Source organism: Chlorocebus sabaeus, chromosome 23 (assembly GCF_047675955.1).
Source record: "Chlorocebus sabaeus isolate Y175 chromosome 23, mChlSab1.0.hap1, whole genome shotgun sequence".
NCBI lineage: Eukaryota > Metazoa > Chordata > Mammalia > Primates > Cercopithecidae > Chlorocebus > Chlorocebus sabaeus.
The window spans coordinates 56,632,908-56,658,130 of NC_132926.1; the positions used below are offsets into that span (position 1 = coordinate 56,632,908).

The window sequence follows — 25,223 nt, forward strand, 5'->3', positions numbered from 1 at the left end:
TTCTTCCTGAAAAAGGTTTAAAAAAAAAAAGGGCTTAAGAAAATGGTGTTTGATTTAGATCTTCAGAATACAGGAATTCACCCAACAGTGAGGTGAGTGAAGAACATCCAAGCCCGGAAACAGCATAAGGCAGACAGGTAGAAGCACGTGGCATCTACACTCAATGATGGAGCCTTGAGACTCTAACAGAGGCTTAATTGGAGGCATTGGCATCACCTGGGAGCTTGTTAGAAATGCAGAATCTCAAGCTCCATCCTTGAACTTCTGAATCAGAATCTACATTTTAACAATATTTCTAGGTGATTTGTATGCCCACTTGAGATGAAAACACACCAGTTTAGAGGGCTTTCATTGTTGGAGTGTTGGAAGTCCATGCAGCTGGAAAAGGTGGACAGAAACTAGATAGGGACACAACAAGACTACAATATTTAGAAGCCTGAAGTTCATCCCATTGCCATGGGTAAACCACCCAAAGTTTTGTGAAGATCAGAATAATATTACAAAAATCAACATTTTAGGATGCGAATGCTTTTAGAAAATAGTGAAGAAGAAAACTACCTAGGGTATTTTTGTAACAATTTAGATAAGAGATTATGATAAATCCCTGGCCTGAGACAATGGTAGTAAAAATGGAAAGAATGAGACATATTTCAGACACATGCCACAAAAAGGATTGCCAAGATTTTATCATAACTGTAAGAGGCCATATTAGAGAGGGAAGACTGAGAAAAGGACTCACTCTAGGAAGTGACTAGTTTCAAGATGAACTATAATATATTGCTGAAGGCAAAAGTAAGTGAAAGCTGTAAGAGCTATAAAGGGAAAGACACTTCAAAATTAGGATTCCAGATGGGTCAACGGTAATAACACCAGTCATTTATTCAGTCATTCATTTATTCAAAAATGTTTGTTAATTGTCTGGTAATTGCCAGTGTCTTATCAGCCCTGAGGAAACTGAGTCTCTGTCCACAGGATCTCATGTTCTAGAAGAGATGGAAAACAAATAGGTAGATGAATGAATATGCAGTATTTCTCCAGGTGGAGATTAGAGTTAGTGTTTTTTTTGTTTCGTTTTGTTTTGTTTTTTTAAGTATGGTAAGCTCAATAGAAGCTATTTTAATTTTTTTTTCTTTTTTTGAGACTGGCTCTTGTACTATCACGAGGCTGGAGTGCAGTGGCATGATCATGGCTCACTGAAGCCTCAACCTCCTGGGCTCAAGCCATCCTCCCACCTCAGCCTCCCAAGTAGCTGAAACTACAGACTCATGCCACCACACCTGGCTACTTTTTTAAAAAAAATTTTTTCAGAGATGGGGTCTCACTATGTTGCTCAGGCTGATCTTGAACTTCTGGCTTCAAGTGATCCTTCTGCTCAGCCTCCCAAAGTCCTTGGATTACAGGTGTGAGCCAGTGAACCTGGACTCAGAGGCCATTTTAAGTACAGAGGTCAGGAAACGGCTCTGTGAGCATGGCCTTTCATGGCAAAGGAAAAAGGTGATGTATCTAGAACTGACTTGGGAAATTCAACTACTTTAAGAAAATATTTATTTTGTGTCACTGTTTTGCAGAAAAAAAAATGGAGTCAAAATTATTTTAATAATAACCAAGATGATAACTTATATTTCCATGATTTTCATAATTTTATACTTTTACATATGTTATCACATCTGACTCATATAATCCTTTTGAAAGGGAGAGAGGACAACTTTTACAGATAAAAAGTCCAAGTTTAAAATAGGTGGGGTAACTTGGTCAAGATTTCATATCTAAAAATTATGAGATCTTTTGATTTATAGATGAGTTAACTATTAAATGATTAATTATACAATAAAGTTTCTTAAGCTTACAAAAAAGAGAGACTCAGGCTACAGATCTAAAAATATAAACTTCCTTATGTTAGAGTAAAGATGGCTGCAATTTTTTTTCTTTTCTTTTTTCTTTTTTTTTTTTTTGAGACAGAGTCTTGCTCTGTCACCCAGGCTAGAGTGCATCGGTACAATCTCATCTCACTGCAACCTCTACCTCAGGGGTTCAAGGGATCCTCCTGCCTCAGCCTCCCGAGTAGCTGGCATTACAGGCGCCCGCCACCACGCCCAGATAATTTTTGTATTTTTAGTAGAGACACGGTTTCACCATGTTGGCCAGGCTGATATTGAGCTCCTGACCTCATGATCTGCCTGCCTCGGCCTCCCAAAGTGCTGGGATTACAGGCATGAACCATGGTGCCCAGTATTCTATCCAGGAGTGAAGTCTAATTCCCATCCTTTTGTATCTGGGCAGGTGTAGTTAATAAATTACAAATGAAATGTTGAGATGATGATAAGATATACTTCATGACTAGGCTCCTTCGTAGGCTACACCCACAGAAGCCTAGCAGCAGGATTCTGTCGCTCTAGCTAACATCACTCACTCTGGGGAAAAGCCAGCCATTATGTTAAAAAAAAAAAAAAAAAAAAAAAAAAAAAAAAAAAAAGAAAGAAAGAAAGAAAAAAGAAAAGTCTAAGCATTTTGAAACCCCTATGCCATGAGGAAAATCAGTGAACCATGTGGGGAAGCTGCACGAGGACAAATATCCAACTTTTTCCAGCTACTCCAGCCATGCCAAGCCCCAACCCAAGACATATGAGTGAAGATGCCTTCAGATTACTTTAGATTCGGCCACCTCTAGCTGCTATGTCATGGCAACCACATAAGAAATCCCTAGTGAAAACTGCCCTACTGAATCCGGTCAACCCACAGAACTGAGATAGTAATAAATTATTGTTTGATGCCATCAAGTTTTGGGGAAGTTTCTTACACAGTAATAGATACCCAGAACACCCATTATTTTTTAAAGGCATGCAATAGCATTAAAAACATAAATAAATGGATACTAACTGAGCAAAGGACTTTGAAATTAATTTTTTTTTCTTTCATAGGTATCACATTCTACAACAACCACATAAACGTCCACATAATTCAAAGGATATTTTAAAAAGTAATGACTTTCATTTTGGATGCATAATGTGTTTTAGACGTAGTGCTCTGAGAAAACAATACAGCATCAAAGAGTGTTAAATCTAGAAGATGTCTTTCTTAGAAGCCATTAGTCTGATTCTCTCAATTTGCATATGAGGAATGAGAGAGAGAGAGAATGAGAAATTCCATTATTTACAGAAATTCATGCAAACCTTGTGAAAAACCGTGAAAACCCAAGGCCTTTGGACTTGTGTTTTCCTCTCTCAGAAGATGTTTTAAAAATCAGTATTCAACAGATGAATGAAATTGGCATAGTATTATTTAACTAGTAATTAAATTTTATATTGTTAGATGAATCCAAGCTTTATAAAATTAGACCTAAGTCTTCAACTCCAAAGGCAATACTATTTGTTTTTCTGATGTTCTGTACAATATTGCATGGCAATTTAAAAACAAATGTGTTTAGAAAAAACTCATCAATTGGAAAAAAAAATCAGAAGATTGGTTGCCTGTAGGGTGGAATGGAAATTGACTAGATGGGCACAAAAATACTTTCTAAGGTGATGAAAATGATACATATATTTTAATTGAAGTATAGGTTACATGGGTGTATATATTTACAAAACTCATGGAACTGTTTTCTCAAGATCTGAGCATTTCACTGTATATAAATTACTCCTTAATTTTAAAAAAATAAGAATTAAAAAGAGACTTTTCTCCTTCACAAGAGAAAATAACTTATCAACAGTTGGTTTGCCAATAGTGTAGATGGTTTGGGTCTGTTTAACTTACCTCTTTCTCTGTTTTCCAATTATGAAATGGATGGACAAAGTCAATGTTATGTACATCTGTGGTCAGAAAACAAAGTAAAGCTAACAAAGCCACTCAGAAGCTAAACATATGTGACCACAAAACATATGAGTTAAAAAGGGTCTGATAAATTATCTAATCCATTTTTTTTTAATTTTGTAGATAACATTGGCCTTGCTAACAAATTTAATAAACAGTGGTACTTTCAAAAAACTTGATAGTAAATGAAGATGTTGAGCCATTATTTGTAGAGTAGAAGCTCACTTATCCAGCAGAATTAGATCAGTACATAAGAATGAGTTAAAGCTGGTATTCACAAGGAAGAGAGGAAAATGGCAGATAGGAGACAGGACTAATGTGAAGCTCCCACTTGGACAAACAGAACAGCACCTGGAGACGCACATCATGAACCTTTGCTCCAAGAACTACAGCAGGAACATAACAGGAAAACTGAAAGAATTTACAGACCCTTTGAAAGAAGAGGCTTGCTGCTGCAAACTTCAAGATAGCTGAAAAACTGTGAGTTTTCAAAGTGTGAAGAGGGGGAAATGTCTGCCTCTGAACACACATCCCCACTGGGGAACCTAAAAATCCAGATCATGAGAGAAAGATGTAACCTTACCTAGAGCAGAAACAGATTCAGAAAACCAAACAAAATATGAAAGTAGAAGAAGCAGCGGGAAGAGCCCTGCAGGCACTCCTGGTCCCGTGCTTGAGCCCAGGGAAGCCATCCCTGGCTTTATCTCACAGCAGCCCTTAGGGAGGAAGCCAGCAGAACAAGGGAGAGGCCACAGGTTGAAGGAAGCTTCTAGCAGAGCTTTAATAATTTTTGACTGAGCACAAATTTTCTGAGCAGAATCCAGGGAAGTGAATGGGAAGTGCAGATAGGAGTGCAGAAGCCACTGCTGACAGTGTGGGAAGTTAGGAGTTGAGAGGCCTGAGAGCTCTACTTGCTTTCTCAGCGGGGAAGCTTGTAGCCTGGGGCAAGGTTTCAGCCCTGCACAGCTTCCTGGTGGGGCACAGCAGGAGGGAGAGTGGCCTTGCTGACTCTGTGGGAGCAGTGTGAGGCCTGTCGCTGCTGGCTTTCCCACACTTCCCTGGTGACCAGTATGATGTAGAAGAGGCAGCTATAACCCCCTTGGAACATAACTTCACTGGCCTGAGAAGCACCCCCCATCCCCCACAGTGTCCGCAGCAAGCCCTGCCCCAGGTGAGGTTTTGTTCAGACCCACCTATCCCTGCCCCAACCTGATGGTTTACTGCCCTGGCAGACAAAGGCAAAAGACATAAAATCTCTTGGGAGCTCTATGGCCCTGCCCATCACCTGAGAAACCCAAGCACTTATTCTAGCCAACACAGGGCAAGCTTGTATTTCCTTTCTACTACCGCAGCTGGTGCTCTCTTGAAAGCACCACCTCCTGGCTGGAGGCCAACCAACTCAAGCTATTACAGCAACTCATAAAAGAACAACCCTGCCCCAAGAAAGGAGAAGACAACAGCTAATTTCACTGCCTGCAACATCCTGGCTAATCAGAGGTCCTGAGTCCGTCCATGTGACAACTTGACTGCTAGCATAACCAGCATTTGAATAAAACCAGCACACTCAACAAAACTACAACCAAGGAATTCCAAAAAGTCAACTTCACTCCCTGCCACCTCCACTGGAGTAGGTGCTGGTATCCATGGCTGGGAGACCCGAACGTGAATCATATAATAGGATTCTTTGCAGACATTCCCCAGCAACAGTCCAGAGCCCAGTAGCTCCACTGGGTGGGTAGACTCTGAAGGGCAATAACAATTACTGCAGTACAGCTCTCAAGAAGAATCATTCCTAGGGGATGGGAGAAAGCACCACATTAAGGGATCACCACTTGGGACATAAAAATCTGAACTGCAGCCCTTGAGTTCCAAATCTTTCCATTGAAACAGTCTACCCAAATGAGAAGGAACCAGAAAAGTAATGCTGGTAATATGAAAAAAAAAGATTCTATAACATTCCAAAAGATCACACTAGCTAAACCAAGAAGAACTCTCTGAATTGCCAGATGAAGAATTCAGCAGGTTGATTATTAAGCTACTCAAGGAGGTACTACAGAAAGGTGAAAATCAACTTAAAGAATATTTAAAAACAATATAAGATATGATTGAAAAAGTCTTTAGAGAAATAGATATAAAGAAAAGACAATCACAACGTCTAGAAATGAAAGATACCCTTAGAGAAATACAAAATACACTGGAAATTTTCCACAATAGAATCAAGTGGAAGAAAGAACTTCAGAGCTCAAAGACAAGTCTTTTGATTTAACCCAATCCAACACAAAGAAAAATGAATTTTTAAAAAATGAACAAAGCCTCTAAGAAATTTGAGATTATGTTAAATGGCCAAACATAACAATAGCTGGTGTTCATGAGGAAGAAAAAAAAATTTACATGTTTGGAAAACTTATTTGAGGAAATAATCAAGGAAAACTTCCCTGGGCTTGCTAGAGATCTAGACATTCAAATACCAGAATCTCAAAGAATACCCAGGAAATTAATCACAAAAAGATCATCACCTGGGCACATAGCCATCAGGTTATCTAAAGTCAAGACAAAGGAAAGAATCTTAAGATCTGTGAGGCAAAAGGTAACTTATAAAGGAAAACTTATCTGATTAACAGCAGATTTCTCAGTAGAAACCCTCAAGCCAAAAGGGATTGGAGTCCAATCTTTAGCCTCCTCAAACAAAATAATTGCCAGCCAAGAATTTTATATCCATAAACCTACACTTCATAAACGGAGGGATAAAGTCTTTTTCAGACAAATGCTGAGAGACTTTGCCACTACCAAGCCAGAACTACAAGCAATGCTAAAAGGAGTCCTAAATCTTGAAACAAAACCTGGAAATACACAAAAATGGAACCTCCTCAAAGCAAAAATTTCACAGAGCCTATAAAACAGTAACACAATGAAAAACACACCCATACACACAATGTATTCAGGCAACAACTAGCATGATGAATAGAACAGTACCTCACATCTCAGTACTAACACTGAATGTAAATTATTTAAATGCCCCACTTAAAAGATACAGAATGGCAATGGGGATAAATTCCACCAACCAAGTACCTGCTATCTTCAAGAGACTCACCTAACGCATAAGGACTCACAAAGACTTAAGGTAAAGGGATGGAGAAAGATATTTCTTGTAAATGGAAACCAAAAGTGAGGAGGAGTAGCTATTCTTATATGAGATAAAATACGCTTTAACGCAACAACAGTGAAAAAAGACAAAAAACATTATATAATTATAAAAAGATTAATCCAACAGAAAAATATCACAATCCCAAATATATATGCACCTAAGAGTGAAGCTCCCAAATTTATAAAACAATTAGTACTAGACTTAAGAAATCAGTTAGATGGCAACACAATAATAGTGGGGGATTTCAATACTCCACTGACAACACTAGACAGGTCATCAAGACAAAAAGTCAACAAAGAAACAATGGACTTAAACTATAACACAGACAAATGGACTTAACATATATTTACAGAGCATTCTACCCAATAACTAGAATATATATTCTATTCATCAGCACCTAGAACATTCTCCAAGATAGACCATATGATAGACCACAAAAAACTCTCAATAAATTTAAGAAAACTGAAGTTATATCAAGCACTGTCTCAGACCACAGTGGAATAAAAATTGAAAATTAACTCCAAAAAGAATCCTCAAAACTATACAAATACACGGAAATTAAATAATTGGCTCCTGAATGATCTTTGGGACAACAATGAAATCAAGATGAAAATTTAAAAATTCTTTGAACTGAATGATAATGGTGACATAACCTATCAAAACCTCTGGGATATAGCAAAAGCAGTGCTAAGAGGAAAGTTCATAGCATTAAATGCCTACATCAAAAGCCTGAAAAGGCACAAACAGACAATCTAAACTCACATCTTAAGGAAGTAAAGAAACAAGAACAAATCAAACACAAACCCAGCAAAAGAAAAGAAATAACAAAGATCAGAGCAGAACAACATGAAACTGAAGCAAAAAAAAAAAAATACAAAAGATAAATGAAACAAAAGCTGGTTCTTTGAAAAGTTTTTTGAAAGTCAATAATTAAACAAGAAGAGAGAGGATACAAATAAGCTCATTTAGAAATAAAAGAGGAGATATTAAAACTGATACCACAGAAACAAAAAATCATTCAAGGCTGTGAACACCTTTCCGCACACAAATTAGACAACCTTGAGGAGGTGAATAAACTACTGGAAATATACAACCCTCCTAGATTAAACCAGGAAGAAACAGAAAGTCTGAACAGACCAATAACAAGTGGTGAGATTGGAACAGTAATAAAAACATTGCCAACAAATAGGTCCAGGACCAGAAGGATTCACAGTTGAATCCTATTAGACGTTCAAAGAGGAATTGGTACTAATTTCTACTGAAACTATTCCAAAAGATAGAGGAAGAGAAAATCCTCCCTAAATCATTCTATGAAGCCAGTATCACCTTAATACCAAAGTCAGGAAAGGACATAACAAAAAAGAAAACTACGGACCAATATCCCTGATGAATATAGATGCAAAAATCCTCAACAAAATACTAGGTAACAGAATCTAATAGCATATCAAAAAAAAAAATACACCATAACCAAGTGGGTTTCCTACCAGGGATGCAGGGATGGTTTAACATATGCAAGTTAATAAATGTGATACACCATATAAACAGAAGTAAAAAAGAAAAATCATATGATCATCTCAACAGATGCAGAAAAAGCATTTGACAAAATCCAGCATCACTTTAGGATTAAAACCCTCAGCAAAATCAGCATAAAAGTGACATACCTTGAAGAAATAAAAGCCATCTATGACAAACCCACAGCCAGCATTATACTGAATGGGGAAACGTTGAAAACATTTCTGCTGAGAACTGGAACAAGACAAGGATGCTCACTTTACAAAATCAATGTATACAAATCAGTAGCACTGCTATACATCACCAATGACCAAGGTGAGAATCAAATTAATAACTCAACCCCTTTTACCACAGCTCCAAGAAAAATAAAATACTTAGGAATATACCTTACCAAGAAGACGAAAGATCTCTACGAGGAAAACTACAAAACACTGCTGAAAGAAGTCACAGATAACACAAACAAATGGAAACACATCCCATGTTCATGGATGGGTAGAATCAATATTGTGAAAATGACCATACTGCCAAAAGCAATCTATAAATTTAATGCAATCCCCATCAAAATACCATCATCATTCTTCAAAGAACTAGAAAAAACAATCCTAAAATTCATATGAAACCAAAAAAGAGCCCTCATAGTCAAAGCAAGACTAAGCAAAAAGAACAATCTGGAGGCATCACATTAACTGACATGAAACTATACCACAAGACTATAGTTACCAAACAGCATGGTACTGGTATAAAAAATAGGTACCTAGACCAATGAAACAATATAGAGAACCCAGAAATAAAGCCAAATACTTAAAGCCAGTGGATCTTTGACAAAGCAAACAAAAACATAGAGAAAGGACACCCTATTCAACAAATGGTGCTGGCATAATTGGCAAGCCACATGTAGAAGGATGAAACTGTATCCTCATTTGTCACCTGATGCAAAAATCAACACGAGGTGGATCAAAGACTGAAATACAAGACCTGAAACCATAAAAATTCTAGAAGATAACATTGGAAAAACTCTTCTAGACACCGGCTCCGGTGTTCATGACCAAGAACACAAAAGCAAATACAACAAAAACAAAGATAAATAGGTTGGACTTAATCAACTAAAAAGTTTCTGCACAGCAAAAGAAAATCAGCAAAGTAAACAGACAACCCACAGCATGGAAGAAAATCTTCTCAAACTATGCATCCACAAAGGACTAATACCCAGAATCTACAAGGAATTCTGACTAACCAGCAAGAAAAAAAAAAAAATCCCACAAGAAAATAGTATTGCTCAGCCACAAGAAGGAACGAAATAATAGCATTGGTAGAAACCTGGATGGAGTTGAAGACCATTATTCTAAGTGAGGTAATTCAGAAATGAAAAACCAAACATATGGTCTTCACTTATAAGTGGGAGCTAAGCTGTGAGGACACAAAGGCATAAGAATAATATAATGGACTTCGGGGACTTGGGGAGAAGGGTGGGGATAGGGTGACAGATGACGGACTACACATTGGATACAGTGTACACTACTTAGGTGATGGGTGCGCCAAAATCTCAGAAATCACCACTAAAGAATTTATCCATGTAACCAACCACCACCTGTTCCCCAAAAAAACTATTAAAATAATTTTTAAAAAGGAAGAGTAGTAAGCATTTTAGTTTAACTAAAGTGTAAATTTGGTTTAGACATTCATTTATTTTTAGTCTTTTGATGAAGGACCACAGCCTTCCCCACCTGGCAAGTGGGTATGCTAGTTGGACAGCTGCATAAATTGTGGTGGATAAAGAGAGGCAGGATAGCACAGTGGGAAGGGAAGAGGCTCTGGACAAAGCTACTGTGTTCTCAATCTCAGTTCTGCCACTTGCTAGCTGTGTGACTTTCAGGAAGTTGCATAGCTTCTCTGTGCCTCAGTTTCCTTATATGTCAAATGGGACATTACTTACCATGCACAGTAGTTATGAGGATGAAAAATCCTTAGAACAGCACCTGACTCATTGAAAGTGCCAGATAGTAGTTTATTAAATAGAAATAAACAGGTCAGGCATGGTGACTCGTGCCTGTAGTCCCAGAACTTTGGGAGGCCAAGGTGGGCGAATTGCTTGAGGCCAGGAGTTCAAGAACAGCCTGAGCAACATGGTGAAACCCCATCTCTACCAAAAACACAAAAATTAGCCGGGTGTGGTTCTGCATGTCTGTAGTCCTAGCTATTTGGGAGGCTGAGGTGGAAGAATCATCTGAGCCTGGGAGGTGGAAGTTGCAGTGACCCATGATTGCGACGCTGCACTCCAGCCTGGCTGATGGGACATCCTGTCAAAAAAGGAAAGAAAAGGAAAGGAAAGGAAAGGAAAAGAAGGGGAAGGGGAAGGGGAAGGGGAAGGGGAAGGGGAAGGGGAAAGGAAAGGAAAGGAAAGGTAAGGAAAGGAAAGGAAAGGAAAGGAAAGAGGGGAGGAGAGGGGACTTCCAAGATGCATCAGCTTTGAATTCTGACTGTTTCTTTAGATGTCTTAGAATTTAAAGACGCATTCTTTCCTTTTTTATTTATTTATTTTTTTATAGTTGTCTTATCCACCTAATTTGATAGCAAGTTTTGGGGGTTTCCTTAAACAACAACAACAACAACAAAAATCAACTTTGTCGTTCCTTGACGTTAAATTTCTCCCCCGAGAAACCCAAAACTCTTTCCCTGACATTCATATTTTGCCACTTGGTATAATATTTATTAAATTAAATAACAACAGGAAGTAAAATTTGTGTAGTATAAACATAATAAATGCTTGGTAGGCACCAATTCAACAGGTGAGGCAAATGTACAGACCCCCGGAGAACAGCCCACTAGCTGGATGATTGCAGAGAGAGAATGATGGACATTAGTCACTGTGTTCTACAAAGAGGAGAGTTTTAGCGAATCCAGAGGTTTTTAAAAAAGTTACTGGATGTGAGGGTGATCTAGCTGCGACACATCACCCCATTGATCGCCAGGGTTGATTTGGCTGATTTGGCTGGCTAGGTGGGTGTCGCCTTCCTCCCTCACCGCTCTTTGTGCATCCCTCCCAAAGATGCATGCTCAGTCAAAGGGGATAACCATCCCTGATAAAGGAGGGCCAGTCTTCCACCAAGGGTATACGAATAGCTACGATCCCCTGCTAGAAAATTCAAACAAGCTCTCAAATAGGTGGATTTTTTTTTTAATGTTTTTATTGTTGTTTTGTTGTTGCTTTATTTTTCTTTTGAGATGTCATCTCACTCTGTCACCCAGGGTGGAGTGCAGTGGCGTGATCTTGGCTCACTGCATCCTCTGTCTCCTGGCTTGAAGCGATTCTCTTGCCTCAACCTCCTGAGTAGCTGGGATTACAGGTGTACACCACCACGCCCAGCTAATATTTTTTGGATTTTTAGTAGAGACAGGGTTTCACCACGTTGGCCATGCTAGTCTCGAGCTCCTGACATCAAATGATCCACCCGTCTCAGCCTCCCAAATTGCTGGGATTACAGGCGTGAGCCAATGCATTCAGCTTCAAAGAGGTTTTTAAAAGAGTTGCAACTGTGCTATGAAACTTTTATTCTAAGGACCCTTGGAGCCTTTGGGACCATTTCAAACTTTAATTTGAAAGACCTTTGCTTAGTAGTTTATAAACCAAATACTTATAAACATCCACTGAGTCTCTTTATTTTTCAGGAAGTGTCATCAGTACTAAATAGTTTGGGGGGAAAATAAAAGAACAGTTTGCAACAAATCTTCAATACACAGAGATTACATTTGATATTGTCAGATGAATTCAAGTGTTAATATCAATTGGACCTAAGATCTCAAGTCCAAAAGCAGTACTATCTGTCTTTCTGATGTGCCATATACATTATATGACATGGTTTGGCAATTCAAAAGAAAATGTGTTCACAGAAAAATTAATCTACAGGGATACTTGTAGGCTAGGGACGAAACTGACTGTGAAATGGCACAATAAAATTTTGGGGGTGGTAGAAATGCTCTATATCTTTTTTTTTTTTTTATTTATTATTATTAAACTTCAAGTTGTAGGGTACATGTGCACAACGTGCAAAATGCTCTATATCTTAATTGGCACATGGGAGACATAAACACTGTGACTTAACCACCCCAACCCTCCTATGCCTTTTTCAGGCCTGAGGACACCTACTGCCTGTTTGGTTCATCCCATTCTTGCTATTTATGACCCCAGAACTGTTCGCTACCAAGGTGTCAGCAGAAGTGGCATAGCTTCTCCACACGCACATCCGGCTAGAACAGGACAGAAACTAAACATGTTTTAGAAATTGACTTTGACATGAGCAGGGACTCTTTGTGTTGGAGAAGTATCTGTTGGATTACTTCATACCGACTAAGGGTTAATGGGTCACATTCCATTTCTTCCATTCTACCACAGAAAAAGCTGGGACACATAAGGACATGGCAAAAACACATCACGTGACTGCATGGACAAGGCATGCATTCCAAAGATAAACACAAACATCTCCAACCAGTGTTGAAAAGCACGCATTTTCATCCTAGTCAGGCTGATTGCAGCCTCACCAGCAGGGCTGAATGCTGATCCCCATTCAGTAACACTTGGAATGCCTTTGTTCCAGCGTTTCCCAGCAGTGCAAACATAATGGAAAAGAGACTGTCAAATGACAGCTCGCTTTTCTCTTTCTTAATATAAGAAAAAATAACTGCAAAGGTGGAAAATAAAGAAAGTAAGAATATAAGAAAAAAACAGAGACGAATGTGTAAAAATTCAGATAATCTGAAATAGAGGAAACTTTCACGAATGTTTTACAATCTACTTTCCTTTAAAGGAAATGAACAATAAAGCAAAACTAAACAAGAAAAAAAATGTTAATGACTGCAACTGCTGTTAACTAGGAAGTGAACCTTTCAGACCAAACTTGGCCTTCCAATGGAAATATGAGCAGTTCTTAGGGAATATCAGTGAAAATAGGTGTAATTAAGGAGAATACATCCCAGCAGCCCTCAAGACTGCCTAATAATAAAGCTGTACTCTTAGCATAATAAAGACACATTCTCATCCATTTCCAAAAAATACTGCAGGGAGAAAAACACAACATGAGCCCTTATAAATCAATGGGGAAAATGGTCTGGTGGGCTCACACATAACTAGTAAGACCATCATATGCTCTACCATTTTTGTAGCATTTTTAATATTAGGAACTGGGTGACTTTTTAGGTTGCCATTCTCTGTTTCCTTCCTCTACACTGTAGCCCTTGTTATCATGCATATCAAACACACAGGAGCACTAAAGGCATTCATTATGGCCACTGCTGAATTCCAAATGAGAATAGTTTAAAAATATATGTTACTGTTCAAGACAAGTCAACACATTTCAAACAAGAGAGCCCTGCTTGAATTTAGAAAGCGACTAAAACCCACAGCAGAGAGAAGATCTGAGTCCCTGGCGCTCTGTGCTGTGAGGATTGGGGGTGGAACTATCACGGCGAGGAGGCGCTCAGTAAAAGAGAGGTGGAATTCAAAGCCAACACCAGTTCCCCTGGGGTCTGTTGTAATCAGGAGACAAATGGTCTGTACTCAGTAGCATGTATTCATTCTGTTGCAAGAGGCTGCCAACGCGAGCTTCCCTACGCTTTTGTGGAAATACAGTACGAGTCTTTTTCCCTTTCAGTTGCTATAGAACAAGAAGAATAAAAAGTCCACTGCTGACAAACACTGCTTTGGGCATTTGACACTGGTCTTTGATCTAGTTACTCAGACAGTTCAAAACGAACAAATTAGGTGTTTACAACAAAAGACATTCCGTTTTAGCCTGTTCAAGTGCCAAGTGGAGTGGACAGGTCGCTCAAACAGAACTGGGAAATTTCTCCCTGCCAGGCCACAAGATGGGCATTGGAAGTTCATTCCCCGAGAACAATTAATAAATTATGATACTGTTTTTTAAATTAAAAGAAAAAAAAGAAAGAAAACACGGGGTTTGGGTCAACAAAGTAAATCTATACCATCTGGAATGTGAGTCACGACACAGCAGGTCCTTGAGGCTAGAGACCTACAGGGACAGATCTTCATTCTTCATGGGATGGTCTGATTATGGGACAGACACTGAAAAAAACACTCATTTTAACATTTCTGCCTGAAAATCAAGTCTATATACCATGCAGTTGACAGTCTACACATCACATAGTAAACGGCAACATCTGTATTCTATTATGTAAATTCCCCTCTTAAAAGTATTTTAACATTATTCTCAAAGACAGAAGGAAAATTGGGTGTCTGGGCGTGATCCCTATTCACAAAAGAGAATGGTTTTGTTCCCTTGACTTAAGTGTCTGCTTTATTTCTATTGAAAATAGTGCATCTTAGACAAGAACCCATTGCCTCCATTTCCTTTCTGTGAAAAGAAGTGTTTGTGCTAGGAAATGATTAGTTAAAAACTCTAGCAATCTATGGCTAAGGAAGGATTGTAAATGGACTATGTGATTTGCACCATATTCTTCTAATAGGGGACGTCTGATTAAAATCTTTAAAATAATTACAGTGTTTAGAAAAGCAGACGCCACTTCAGCAACTGTGTCCGGCAGCAGTGGGCTTTGAGGTCTGCTACGTGAGGCGAAGCGAATGCATGAAACATGCTGAACAGTGGCACTTTAAAATCACATTTTATTTTCAGCAAGCAATGGGGAGTGGAAAAGGAAAAGCAAGTGTGGAAAAAGAAAGAAATCTGTTAGCACAGATCCAAATATCCCCTAGAATCGAAATGTCAGCCTTGAAAATACCGAGCAAGCCAGCTTGTCTAGTATGTTACCATCCTGCCTTATAATTACCGGAAAGTAGTTATTTATCTGTTGTGTTCAGCTACCCTGTCAGTACGCCTGAGTTTAATTATCAGACCTCACTGGAAGTTCAATTTCCTCTGTTCCTTCTTCTTTTTGCTGCAACATAAATCGAAATTGCTTCATAATTTCTGTTAACTGTTTTGGCACACTGTCTCACACATCCTGAGTTCTCGCCCACAAGGCAGTCTCCTCTCTTGGCCTCTCCAGCTATGAAGGAGGCATCTGTTTGCTGTAGTTTCAACCTCACAAGCCCCATGATTCTTTGGTACATCAAAGTTCACAGCCTCTTGTCCATCAACTTGGAGAAAAAGAGAAGTAAGAGGCTGGGCGCAGTGGCTCACACTTGTAATCCCAGCACTTTGGGAGGCCAAGGCAGGAGGATCACCTAAGGCCAGGAGTTTGAGACCAGCCTGGCTAACATGGTGAAACCCTATCTCTACTAAAAATACAAAAATTAGCTGGGCATAGTGGCACGTGCCTGGAATCCCAGCTACTTGGGAGACTGAGGCAGGAGAATCCCTTGAACCTGGGAGGCAGAGGTTGCAGTGAGCCAAGATCTTACCACTGAACTCTAGCCTGGTCAACAGAGTGAGACTGTCAGAAAAAAAACAAAAACAAAAAAACCTAAAAAAAGAGAAACAAAATAGGCGGTTGTCTGCTTCTTTCACCTTCACGGAGCACAAGAGCTTCAAACATCTGCCTGTGATGGGGCAGCCGAGCCAGGAAATTCAAAACTGCTCCAAAGAAGGGGCTGGGAGAAGTCAAACAAACAGGCCTTACCATACCTTTCCCCCTTCGCCTCCCTGATGAGTGATCCTTCCAGTAAAAAGGATCTTGTTCTGGGGGCGTGATTATTTCCCATAAGCCCTATGTAGAAACAGAGCCTTGATTGTCAGAGACTTTGAGATCTGTATATATCTAAATTAGAGGAAAGAAAAAACAGAGCTTAGGTGCAACATTCTCCCACTCTCTCATGAGTCCTCCACGAGTGAACCCAGCCCTAAGGAGAAAACTGAATACTTAGAACAAGGTATTAATATTATCACAGGTCTACTAAGAATCTGGACTCACTCTGCAGAAATTATCCTACATAGGAAGTACAGTATCAGATGGTGGTGATTTTTTTGAAGTTTATTTGTAGCTGGGCGTGATAGCAATTGAAAGTTTCTCTATCCTCTGAGGTATACTTGTCTCCATCACCCAAAGTCAGTGGCAGTCAAATGAGTACAAACTGAATCTCAGCTCTGCCACTTACCATCTCTAAGACCCTGGGCAAGTTGCCTAACTTCTCAGTGACTCGGTGCTCTGTACAGTAGGATAATAAAAGTTCCAGCCCCACAGGGATGTTGTAAAGGTGAAGTGTATTATATGCAAAGCACTTAGAATAGTGCCAGATATTATTACTATTATTACTCTTACTATTTCATTGTATTCGCTGTTTCCCCCTCCCTCTTGGTTTCTGGCATATTGATTTAATCTACTCAGAGTAAGCTTTCAATAGTATAAATTGATTAGCAACAGCCAGTACAACAATGTTACAGGCTTTTAAGGGAGCGATCTCATTGACAAATAGTTACACCTAATATTCTAAGTTCAACTTCGATAGTGTTAACACTAATTTACACGTCTTCTGTTTACAAACAAGTATCTAAAATAGATAGAGTTTTATGTCACAATTTTAAAACCTAACGGTGTGTTGTCTATACTGGTATTCTGCAGCTGCCATAACAAATCACTGTAACCTTGGCTTAAGAGAAGAGAAATTTATTTTCTCATCATACTGGAGGCCAGGAGTCTGAAATCAAGGTCTCAGGAGGACTGCACTCCCTCCAGTCAGAGACACTTGGGGAGAATCACGTACTTCTCTCTTCCAGTTTCTGCTGTCTTCAGGCAATTTTTTTTTTTTTTTTTTTTTTTTTTTTTTTTTTTTTTTTTTTTTTTTTTTTGGCTTGAGGGTGTATCACTTCAATCTCTGCCTCCAAGGGCACATTCCCTCCTCTTCTGTCTGACTTCCACCTGGTGTGTCTGTCAAAATCCCCACTCTACCTCACTCTTATAAGAACCTGCCATTGGATCTAGGTCCCACCAAATAATCCAGGACAAACTCCTCCTCACAAAACATTTAACTTAATTATGTCTTTTTGCCTTATCAAGCAACGTTCACAGGTTCTGGTGATTGGCAGGTGGACATATCTTTTTGAAGAACACCCTTCAGCCCACTACAATGCCTATTATCAATATATAACTGGGAGACATTGTAAAACTTGTCTGATTTATTTTAATCAGGTGCCAATGACTCATATTCATAGATGTAGAGGGAACATTTGTGCTGGTTACCACTAACAATTACACACACACAAACACACATACACTCATGCCTACTCTCTGGCTTGTCTTCAGTAGAGTAGGTGAGAGTTTTTGTTTTATAACTGAGAGAAGAGATGTTTCAGTGGGTGAGGAGCCAAGGGAAAGAGGAGGGCAGTATTCCCATATCATGTCTTATAAAGTGGTTTTCATTCTCCTTCTAGAAAGAGATGCTACAGAGTGGAAAGCAATCAAGGGATCCCGTGAGTTTCTTCTCCACAGAAAGCAGAAAAGACCTCATGAGGCCCCCAAGCACCAGGAGAGCTGCTTTGGAGCCCAGTGACTATGAGTGGCTCTGAGACAGGGACGGCTATTCTCCCTGCCTCTGTGCAGAACCAACCAAGCTTCTGCTCCTTGGAATTCAAAGCTTGGGGAGCATCCTGCAGCATCTCCCTTATCTGGGATGTCATTCACCTCATGATGTACTGAGACATTGACAAAGCACTGGAAATGGGCAAGAGGGGCCAGAGAAGGAGAGAAAGGGGCAACTGGTGGGAGGACATAAGTAATCCATCCCACTGGAAACCTCCAGAAAGATCTGAAGGACACTTTCCCCAGATGGGTGAAGCCCTGTTAGTGTGTGGGTGAAGGTTATAATACAATTTGATATTTTCATAAACATTTCCCTATGTAGGGAAGGAAATGTTGCCACTCTTGTAAGGACACTTGTCAACAGTTAAGAAAAGATGGAAGCAGCATTTTAACGAATTGGTTACATCCTTTTTCTATTGCTGCTCTAAAAAAATAATTACCAAAAACGTAGTGGCTTAAAACAACACCTATTGGTTCTTTCAGTTTTCATGAATCAGCTGGATTCTGAAATTGAAATTAAGGTATTATTGACACTACATTCTCTTCTGGAGGCTCCGGGAAAGATCCACTTCTAGGCTCATTCGAGTTGTTGGCAGGTTTAGTTCCATGTGACTGTGGGACTAAGGTTTCCAATTCCTTGTTGGCTGTTGGTTGAAGTTTCCCATGGCTTCCCACATTCCCTGGCTCCTGAACTCTCCATTTCTAAGCTCTCAGTGGCATGTCTGATCCTTCCTACTTCCTATCTTGCTGATCTCTTGTCTCCTTTTAAGAGTTTATGTGATTACATTGGTTACAACCAGATAATCCAGGATAATTTCCCTATGCTAATGTCAGCTGATTAGTAACCTTACTAACATCTGAAAGTCCCATTAGGCATGTGAGAAAACATATTTATAGATATAACATCAAGAGATGAAGGTCATGGGGGCCAAAATTATGCCTGCCACACTGGTGAAACTTACAATAAAGTATGCTCCCCAACCCCATCAAAATAAAAGATTTCTAGACTAGCAATCAGAAGATCATATTCCAGTTTCAGCTCTACTGCCAGCTCATTTGTTGATGAAAATGGGTTGCCACTTCCCTGCTTGGGGACTGGTTTCTGGTAATTGTAAAGAGCAAGAGTCTGAGTAGATGCCATGTAAAGTCTCTTACTTCTCCAAAATTATGTAACTCTGTTTCTCCAGTAGTGAAAGGCTACAACCCATTATCAAATCCACAGTGCAAAATGTATCTTGTGGTTTTCAGTGAATTGCCCAGCTATTCTCAGCACCACCACTGGGGTCAGAGCTGTGGGATGCTGTCAACTTATATATGAGCTGTGTTTTAAAATAGATGACATGGGGAGTATTATGATATACTAAGCATACTAAATAGTTTCCTTTAGAAAGTCACCGAGTAAGAGTGCAATTGAGTCATTCAAACTAAAGGTTTGAGCTATGTGAGTCTAGCCTTTATCAGCTGATGCTACTTTTATACTAATCTTTGCTTATGGAGTTTAAATGCAGCCAAGCATCTAAAGTGAAAGACACAGAGGCCTGTAACTTCCAGTATGTTTCACCTTCAACCCACAACGAATGGAATGAATTCCTCCTTCTATTTGCAATGTTCAACAACTTCCACAAATCTTTCCCAGGTACCCAGTCAGGCTCAGATAACATTTTCCAAAAGGATTGCAAATTTAGCAAATCTTGGCAAAGTTTAAAGTCTAAAGCATTACCTCAAATGTACTGACTACTAACTGAGACTTAAAAAGATATAAATATCTATTCCCATCATTTTTATCAGTCATATTAACAAGCTTTCAGTGGCTCTTTATATGCAAAGTAGTTCAACACAGTATTCACACTTTAAATTGTTGAAAACAATAAAAACTCCATCTTTCTCTTTTCCAATTACCCTCTCTCCACTGCTCTGTCTGTAAATCATCTTTTGTTTTATTTCTATATCAGTAACATTCTTCAAAAACTGAAGAACTAAGTATTTGCAACAATTTTCCTAAAAGGTTACTAGCAGTTGTTGAAATTGAACAACTCAAATTTTCCAACACTTAAGCAAAGATGCTATTAAGAACCCATATGTTAGATCTAGAACTAAATTAAATTGCACTTATTCAACATATATTTATTGACTATCTACTATGTACCATATGTATCTGCTAGGAATAAAATGATGAACAAAGCAGTCCTTGATCTCAGAGTGTTCACATTCTAGTAGAAAATGCATAATAAACAAATCAAAATACTGTGAAGAAAGAAAGTTAAGTAAGGGAATAGAGTATGTCTGAAAGAAATATTTTTAGACAAGCTACTTTCTGGCACAGGGACAAATTAAACAGAAGTGAACACTGTGAATGTGTGGAGCAAGAGTATTCCAGGCAGAGGGTCTGAATGGCAGGTACAAAGGCCTGGGCTTAAGAATGTCTTTGACAAGTTCTAAGAACATCAGAGAAGCCAGTTTGTTTCGTGGTGTGAGCAAGTGGTAGAGTGGTAGACAGTGAGTTTGAAGGGACAGTCAGGGTCAAGTCATGTAGAGCTATGGTAATGACTTTGGACATTATTCTAAGTGTGATGAAAGCCAATGGAGGTTGAGGCCAGGTGCGGTGGCTCACGCCTGTAATCCCAACATTTTGGGAGGCCAAGGTGGGTGGATCACCTGAGATTAGGAATTCAAGACCACCCTGGCCAACATGGTGAAACCCCATCTCTACTAAAAATGCAAAATTAGCCGGGTATGGTGGCACTTGCCTGTAATTCCAGCTATTCAGGAGGCTAAGCTGGAGAACTGCTTGAACCCAGGAGGCGGAGGTTGCAGTGAGCTGAGACTGTGCCATTGCACTCCAGCCTGGGTGACAGAGCAAGACTCCATCTCAAAAAAAGGAAAGAAAGAAGAAAGAAAGAAGGAAGGAAAAGAGGGAGGGAGGAAGGGAGGGGAGAGGGAAGGGGGGGAGACAGAGAGCGAGAGAGAGAGAGCAAGAGCCAATGGATGTTTGAAAACAGAGGAGTGACATGCTTTGATTTACAATTTCAAGTTCTCACTGTGGTTGCAGGTGGAGAATAGACATCAAGAATGAAAGCCAGAAGGCAAGTTAGAAAAGCTATTTCATAATAAATATAAGTTCAGACAAGAGAGGGACTAGGGTGGTAGTAGCACAAAATTGGTCAGGTTTAAGATATATTATGAAGGTTTTGCTGACATATCTTGGTGACGAAATGGATGTGGAAAATGATTAAAAGAGAGGAAGTTGAATGCCCGTCATTCACCAGTATAGGGTAACTGTAATTACATCTTCAAGCATAAATGAAATCTTCTCTTCAAGGAGATTGGATTGCTTTTTTTTTTTTTTTTTTTCTTTTCAACCTCCTTTGAGAGGACTTACTAATGTCTAAAGTGAGATGATGATGGATAGCTAAAGACAGATACTACCCATGATGATATCCATGTCCAAAGCACACCAGCAACATGGAGAAGAAGACATGTGTGACCCACTCCATGCATGTGGGGAACTGCACTGAAGGAAAAAGGCTAGCAGGAAACATACAATCGACTTTTTTCATAACAGTACACTGGGCCAGCCATAATCAAGGAAGACATAAAATCATTTTGCTTTCAACTTTAAACTCTATGGTATAAGTGTGTCAGCTTGTAACCAGACTGGCATGTGGCAAAGTGAAATGAAATAACATTTAATGAAGTTTTCAGATATGTTACAAATACACCTTTACCAGAAGGTAAACTTTATTTTTCCCCAAGACCCCTTCAGATCAAGAGTTGAAGATATGACTCCCTCCCCAGCTACCTCCCCAGCCCACTTTAAATTGCACACCTGCCCAAGTTTTGGTACTAAATATATATTAAATAAACCCAGTGAATATTTTATGTATTGCAATCCAGAAATACCCAGCTATATAAATTTTTTTTTTTTCATTTTCAGATTCATACTAAGGCCCAGTGTCAACTATTTTATTTCAATTTAATGTAATAAATCATTATTGAGTTCTTACTATAGGCCAGATGTTATATAGATTCTGGAAATACAGGATGTAAAAACTCTGTGGTTCCCAGCCTGCTAGGAAAGAAATAGACATAGATGAATATCTGCATTAGTATATGGTGTCAAGATAAAAGAAAGAATAAAGTACTATGGGAATACTGATAAACTATTATAATTACTATTTGGGTGAGGGTCCCAGGCAAAGTGATTGAGAGAGCTGACATTTGAATTGGACCATGAATGGGCAGAATCATGACAAAAAAGGAAGAACAAAAGGAGAAAGCAAGTCTGTGCTTGTTGTTGCAGATGGCAGTAGCTCAAGATCACTGGGGGTGGAGAGCAGGACTGCAGAGTGGTCATAGTCTTTGCAGCTACAGCTTCAGCTGCATGCAATACCAGTTCTACCACTTATCATGTTACTTAATCTCTATATGCCTCAGTTTATCCATCTGTAATACTGGAATAATAGCTATTTTGTAGAGCTTTGTAAGGAATAACTAATTTAATACAATACATTTAAGTGAAGCTTTTAGTACATAGCAAGAAGTACACAATGTTTGCTCTATAGCAATAGAAGGCAGGCTGATTATTTCTTATTTGAAGCATATTAACAAAGAGCACAAGACAACTTTTGTGGAGTAATTTAGACTTTAAAAAAATGATTATTTTGCAACTCTCTGATCTCAAAAGTTAAGACTGAACATACCAGGATGGGAATTTTACTTTCTAATGCCTGTGTTTGTGGTTAGTTATTTTTGATGACGTGGAAGTGACAGGTTTAAAACCTAAATGGGTCATATAGCTTCATCCTACCCTTGGCCACAGACTGAACTCTTAGCCCTAGCTAACCATGAGGTGAACAGATCATGAAAAAGGCAGACCACACAGTGGAAAAGTATCTTTATTACTCATCAATTAGCCACTAGAAAAATAATTCAAAATCATGCCCTAGTGGCAGTGAGATAGCAATGTCATTTTAATAAGTTAATTTAATGCTTTAAAAAATATAAATTGAGCTACATTGTTCTTATGCCTGAGGAAGAGACCATGTTTGAATTCTGAGTGAGGTTTCAGCATGCTTTCTGTGTGATTATACCTCATATTTGTATGGTAATTGATACTTCACTAAAAAACTTTTCCACTGGCCTTACCGTATTCTAATTTCCAAGATGGTAAAACACTGAACTTGAGAAGTTTGAGTAAGGCTTCAATGTGGTTAAGGGGCAAGGATGCCCTGGAGAGAAATGGTGAAAGTGTTGGCAAGCAAGAGATAAATTACTAGCTTTTTCCATGGTTAAGGCCAGCTTGATAATGAGGACAGTGAGAAAGAACCAAAACTACAACTACTAGAAACTACTAGAAGAAAACACAGAGGAAACACTTCATGATATTGGACTGGGAAAGGATTTCTTAGATACAACTTCAAAAGCACAGGCAACAAAAGCAAATATAGACAAGTGGGATTACATAAAACTAAAAAGCGTCTGCACAGCAAAAATAGCAATCAACAGAGTGAACAGACAACCTACAGAACGGGAAAAAATACTTCCAACCCATACATCTAATCAGGGGTTAATATCCAAAATATATAAGGAACAGAAACAACTAATAATCTAATTTAAAAATGGGTAAATGATCTGAATAGAAATTTCTCAGAAGAATAAAAAGGCCAGCACATATAAAAAAATGCTCAACGTCATTAATCATCAGGCAAATGCAAATCAAAACTACAGTGAGATAGTAATATCATTTTACTATGTGAGAAGAGAGACTGGCCTAGCTTCCCAGCCTACGTCTTTCTCCTGTGCTGAATGCTTCATATCCTTGAACATCGGACTCGAAGTTCTCCAAGTTAGAAGGGCTACTATGATAAGACATAAAAAAAAGAAAAAAAGGGGTGGTACCAAGATGGCTGAATAGGAACAGCTCCAGTCTGCAGCTCCCAGTGTGAATGACGCAGAAGACAGGTGACTTCTGCATTTCCAACTGAGGTACAGGTTCATCTCACTGGGGCTTGCCAGACAAGTGGGTGCAGCCCACGGAGCAGGGCAGGGCATCGCCTCACCTGGGAAGTGCAAGAGGGTGGTGAATTCCCTTTCCTAGCAAAGGAAAGCCGTGACAGACAGCACCTGGAAAACTGGGACACTCCCACCGTAATACACACTTTTCCAATGGTCTTAGCAAACGGCACACCAGGAGATTATATCCCACGCCTGGCTCGGAGGGTCCCACGCCCATGGAGCCTGGCTCACTGCTAGCACAGCAGTCTGAGATCCAACCTCAAAGCAGCAGCAAGGCTGGGGGAGGGGCATCCGCCATTGCTGAGGCTTGAGTAGGTAAACAAAGTGGCCTGGAAGCTCCAACTGGGTGGAACCCACGGCAGCTCAAGGAGGTCTGCCTGCCTCTGTAGACTCTACCTCTAGGGGCAGGGCATAGCCAAACAAAAGGCAGCAGAAACCTCTGCAGATTTAAACGTCTCTCATAGCTTTGAAGAGAGTAGTGGTTCTCCCAGCACAGAGTTTGAGATCTGAGAATGGACAGACTGCCTCCTCAAGTGGGTCCCTGATCCCTGAGTAGCCTAACTGAGAGGCATCTCCCAGTAGGGAGGTGACTGACACCTCAAAAGGTCGGGTGCCCCTCTGAGACGAAGCATCCAGAAAAAGGATTAGGCAGCAACATTTGCTGTTCTGCAGCCTCCACTAAGGATACCCAGGCAAACAGGGTCTGGAGTGGACCTCCAGCAAACTCCAACAGACCTGCAGCAGAGGGTCCTGACAGAAGGAAAACTAACAAACAGAAAGGACATCCACACCAAAACCCCATCTGTACATCACCATCATCAAAAACCAAAGGTAGATAAAACCACAAAGATGGGGACAAAACACAGCAGAAAAACTGAAAATTCTAAAAATCAGACTGCCTCTCCCCCTCCAAAGTAATGCAGCTGTTCATCAGCAATGAAACAAAGCTGGATGGAGAATGAGTTTGACGAGTTGAGAGAGGGCGGCTTCAGACGATCAAACTTCTCAGAGCTAAAGGAGGTAGTTGGAACCCATTGCAAAGAAGCTAAAAACCTTGAAAAAAGATTAGACAAATGGCTAACTAGAATAACCAGTGTAGAGAAGTCCTTAAATGACCTGATGGAGCTGAAAACCATGGCATGAGAACTACGTGATACATGCACAAGCTTCAGTAGCCGATTCAAACAACTGGAAGAAGGATATCAGTGATAGAAGATCAAATGAATGAAATGAAGTGAGAAGAGAAGTTTAGAGAAAA

At 39.5% G+C, this 25,223-nt stretch overlaps 1 long non-coding RNA gene across 1 annotated transcript in view; it reads right to left on the minus strand.

The window, feature by feature from the left end:
* Positions 1-850: 850 nt before the first annotated feature.
* LOC140709919 (uncharacterized) overlaps positions 851-25,223 on the minus strand; it is a 335,514-nt gene continuing 311,141 nt past the window's right edge. The window contains exon 6 of the long non-coding RNA XR_012090699.1: positions 851-983. This is a non-coding gene — a long non-coding RNA (uncharacterized lncRNA). The remainder of the gene's footprint in view (positions 984-25,223) is intronic.